Source organism: Limulus polyphemus, unplaced genomic scaffold (genome assembly GCF_000517525.1).
Source record: "Limulus polyphemus unplaced genomic scaffold, Limulus_polyphemus-2.1.2 Scaffold1981, whole genome shotgun sequence".
Taxonomy (NCBI): Eukaryota; Metazoa; Arthropoda; class Merostomata; order Xiphosura; family Limulidae; genus Limulus; species Limulus polyphemus.
This window is the reverse complement of record NW_013667591.1, coordinates 46,262-51,580: the sequence shown is the minus strand read 5'-3', so window position 1 is coordinate 51,580 and position 5,319 is coordinate 46,262.

Below are 5,319 nucleotides of genomic sequence, written 5' to 3'. Positions count from 1 at the left end.
GTAAGCAAACAAGGCTGGGAATACTATAGACATTATTTACTCACACTACAAATCCCTATTTGCAGGATTTTAAATTCCCAATTTTTTATTTACCTTGTTTGCTGGCTTTCTTTAAGCTCAACTATAGGCAAAGGATTATTTAATATGGTAGCTAACTTTATACATTGTAATGATAATAAACATAGCTAGCTAGTCACAAGCTGATACAGTTCATGATGATTTACTGTAGCTATTGACTATTTCATCACATTAGTTCAAGATGTAAAATGTTAAGCTGAAGCTAGAGATTGTCATGGAGATTTGTTTGAAAATATACTGAATATTTATAGTTTCTGTGTAACTAAGTTTTCTATACCTAGACTAAAACACGACCTCCACTAAGCTTATATACAATTTTACCAGTAAAAAGCAGCATTTTCAAATAAAACATATGTCTAAAACATAGCTTTAAATAAACTTTCATGTCTTTTAAAGTGATGTGTGTATCGATTTTTTTTTTTTTTACTCCTTCACTTCATACATAATATAGGGGTTGGTTTCCTACCAATTGTATAGTGTACAAAACATTGAGTATGTACATGTTAGTCATCTACTATTGGCTGGTAATTTCTGTTTCACCTTACACTTAAAAGTAACACCAGATATTTGTAAGAAAGCTAACTTCAAAGGGTAATGATAACATCATTTACACTAGAATTATGTTTTTTTAGCTTATGTAAAATATAAGAAACAAATTGACTTTTCAATATCCCTGTAATCTTCATGGTACTTTATTTAGTATCCTACAAAAAGTTTGGGTGCAACATACTAAGCCATTTTTGTTGTAGGCTAGCAAGAGAATAATAATTACAAATGAGCCATTTTGAGAGGAATTTCTGTTCCTTGCAAGTCTAACATGCATGCCTTTTTGTGCATTTTTATGTGTGTACAACTTTAGCAGTCAGTTTAAAGGTTTTAAATTGTTGTTTGAACTGAATCTTTACTGTCTTAGGTGCTTTTTGCCCAAATGTTCTATTAGGGTTTTGTGTAATCCATTGTGATCCCTGTTATGAACCACCATTGTGGTTCATGATAATAGAATAAAAGTACATAAAATACATCAATAATACTTTCAATTATATGGTTTAACACTTAGTTTAAACAAGATGACTATTTTCTGCTTAATGCTATTATATATTCAATGTGTTTGGGCAACTGAGCATACTGAAATGTGTGAAGCATCCATTCTTCCACAGCTCTCTACTAATTGGCTAGCTTTAAGCCTGAAGACTCACTCCTTTTGTACATCATGTAGTCCTTTTTTCATGGACTATCCTAGAAATAACCACATCATGGTCAGCAGTGAAGATTAAATGTGAAATGCCTTACTTTCATTTCTGAACCAATGATTTGAATACATATATAAGAAAAAAGTTGTGCAACAAGTACTTGTATTTGAACTAAAACACATTAGAGTATATTTTTTAATTCATATCTTAGGTGCTATTGCAAGTAATGTATAGTATAATAACCTTAAGTTTTAATATTAATCTTGAATTTGTGACTGAATGTTTGTGTGAATCCTTCTTTTTCAATAGAAAAGTCGGTTTAAAATAATTTTCTTAACCAATATATCCATCATTATCACCAATACATCTCTCCTTTAAAATGGAACTTGAAATTACAAAAAACAAAGCATTTGAATGACACTTCCACTGGTTGGTAGACTTTCACAATGCAGCTAGAACTTCTTAATATTATATTAAGAAAGATACAAGAAGATGTATCATTCTATTCTACTATTAAAAGGGGGTTTTAAGTTTGGCTGTGCCCCCTGGTGCATGTTAGCTAGAATACACACACAAGACAAAAAGGCACTATGTTATCATTACAGTAGTAAACATGAGAAGTAAATAAAGCATCTGTTAGCATGAATGAGGTTGGACAAGAAATAATGCGAGTTATTAATCCACATTATGGTCAAACATTCAAATGAATTAAACTGTACAGATACCAGTGTGTGAATACACTTCATTTTTAATTTCCTTAAGTATGTTAATGACCCACATTTTTCTGTTGTATAATACTTCAAACACTACTGCTCAGTTTGACATCGATATCTTTTAAGATCATCTTCTGGTAAAGGTTAAGACTGTCAGTAGATGCCTTTAGTAGTTTATGAGAAGATAATCATTCAAAACTAATTGCTTATGTATGATTTATTTAAAGTGACTGAATATATCAACAAACTATTTTTTTTTTTATTAGATTTTATTGTCATATGGAGAAATAAAGATCTTCAATCTATAAAACTATTATAGGCTACTTAAAACTTAGTTTTACTTTACAAAGAGTGTATCAAGCCTTCAGTTATGAATACAAATAACTTGCAGATATTCTTATGCATATTTATCAATTTTAATATACAGCAAATTATACAAAATCCTGATTAGTAGTTAAGCATGTAAATTCATAGTAGATATATCTAAATTGCTCCATTTTATGTAAAAAAAATTACATTTTAAGAATTTTTTTTCAAAATACTAAAATCCATGACATGCCTGTTTTAAAACCCTATTTAAATTAAATTTTTGCATTAAAATAATATGAAGCATTGTTTTATTACTTTAAGGCTGGTACTCCAGATCATAGTTATGATCACATATTTAAATATTATATGGAAAAATTATTTTCCTGTATTTGTACAAAAATAAAACATTAATTAGTGGAACAGTCATTACTTAATCTCTCATAACTGGATCATAAAAATTTTTCTAGACCAAATGCCTCAAAGTGGCTCAGCAGTAAATTTGAAGGCTTATAACACCAAAAAATGTGGTCTGATACCCAGGGTGGACAGAGTGCAGATAGCCCATTACGTAGTTTTGAGTTTAGAAACAAATTAGAACAGGTTTGTTTTTAAATTTAAAAAAAAAATTAACTCCAAAAGATTGAAAATATTACTAACGAATATTTTGAAAATATCAAATTCGTTACCAAATTATTTTTGATTAGATGTAGATTATAAATATATCCATTTTGTGATTTCAACCTAAAGAAAAAAACTTGTAATTGTGTAGATTCAATTAACTCACAATTAAGTTAAGTTGACAAAAACTTTTCTTCAAGTATGATAAGGGCAACTGCCACTGTAGTCAACAAACTCTTTTAATGACTTTATAATTTCTCTTATGGAAAAACATTAAATAATTAAAAGTGAAGAAACAACAAGTAAGTTTTATATATTTTGTAAAGACAAAAGCAAATTGTATTTTTTGACTAGAAAATAACATCTATATAAAAAATAAAAAGCCCGAGTCCAGTGTAATTACAGAACAGTATATGGATATTACATAGAGGGACAATGTTAATGTTTTACCAACAGTGGCTCCCATATTTGCAGATTTTTGTAGTAATGTTTTTTTCCAAATTGTTTTTAGTGTAATTACAGAACAGTATATGGATATTACATAGAGGGACAATGTTAATGTTTTACCAACAGTGGCTCCCATATTTGCAGATTTTTGTAGTAATGTTTTTTTCCAAATTGTTTTTAAAAACAATTATCCACTTCACAAACATTTTCATTACACAACTGCACATTAACCACTGGGGACCATTAAATACATATTAAATGGGCTTGATCTAATGTTACATTTTAATACTTTTTCATAGTTATGCATATGATTTTTGCAACTGTTTTTTTTAAATCATGAACACTTGTTTCAACCTACTTAATTTAAGACCAACATCACTTAAAGTTTTTGCAAATTTGAATATAGCTTAAACTAAAGAATGAAAAACATTTTGAAATTAATCAGAGAAAAATAAGTACATATTTGTACTTTGTATAATAAAAAGAAAATTCCACAGTATACTTCTATTTTGAGAGATCCAGCTCAAAGAATGTTAAGAGCATTTTACTGCAATTAAGAATTTATCTAATAAGAGGGATGTAAACTTCCAAACTGGAAGATGTAATGTTATTCACAGAAGCTCAACATAAAATGAATTCAAAACATCCAAGAAATCTAGAATATGCATGGAATTTAAACCAGCAACAAAATTATTCAAAGTCAGTTAGTTTCAAGAAAGTGGCCTGCATGGAAAAAGTGCAGCCAAAAAATCCTAGTCTTTCACATCTGAACAGGGTCAAGAGATTAAACTTTGCAAAAATTAGAAGAAATTGGACATGCAAAACAAAGACTGAACTTTCTTAAGCTTATGTGCAAAGACCATAACTATGAGAGCTCTAACTGTACAAATGTATGTAAGCAAAGAGTGAAACTCGGTGGGTGGATCTATAATGCTGTGGGAGTGTTTTCTGTTGTAGATATTGTCAAAATTGAAGATATTACAAAGAAGGAACAGCATCACAATATCCTAGTTGTCATGTAAGTCCCCAATGGATGATGTTTAATTGGCTGGTTTTGAATTTCAGAAGGATAATGATCCAATACAAACTGTCCTGCTAAATAAGATGCATTTTGAAAAAATGAAAGAGTTGATGATGTAAAAGTTTTGAGATGGCCAGCACTAGGTTTCAATGCTTATCCAGTTGTAAGTCTGTGAAACAGTTTAAAAGCAAGATTGCAAAACAGAAGCCAACTAATCTATAACAATATTTTGAAACTGGCTATGCCAGCTGAACGTAATCATAGAGTCAAGACAGGGGGAGCTACTAAACATTAATTACTGAATTTAAATTTCAAAATGAACTTGTTATGGCTAACATTGTAATGCCAAATATAATTGTAACATCTAAACTGAGACAACACTAGAAAGCTGATACCTTGGACTCAGACTTTCCATACTTGCTGTAAATCATCTTAATAACCCAACTGTTGTTTAATTTATTAAATATAAATGTAACATCCAAACTGAGATTAGACTAGAGAGCTGATACCTTAGACTCAGACTTTCCATACTTGCTGTAAATCATCTTAATCACCCAACTGTTGTTTAATTTATTAAATATAAATGTAACATCCAAACTGAGATTAGACTAGAAAGCTGATACCTTGGACTCAGACTTTCCATACTTGCTGTAAATCATTTTAATAACCCAACTGTTGTTTAATTTATTAAATATAAATGTAACATCCAAACTGAGATTAGACTAGAAAGCTGATACCTTAGACTCAGACTTTCCATACTTACTGTAAATCATCTTAATAACCCAACTGCTGTTTAATTTATTAAATATAAATGTAACATCCAAACTGAGATTAGACTAGAAAGCTGATACCTTGGACTCAGACTTTCCATACTTACTGTAAATCATCTTAATAACCCAACTGTTGTTTAATTTGTTAAGTATTATGCAAAATTCAAAACAAA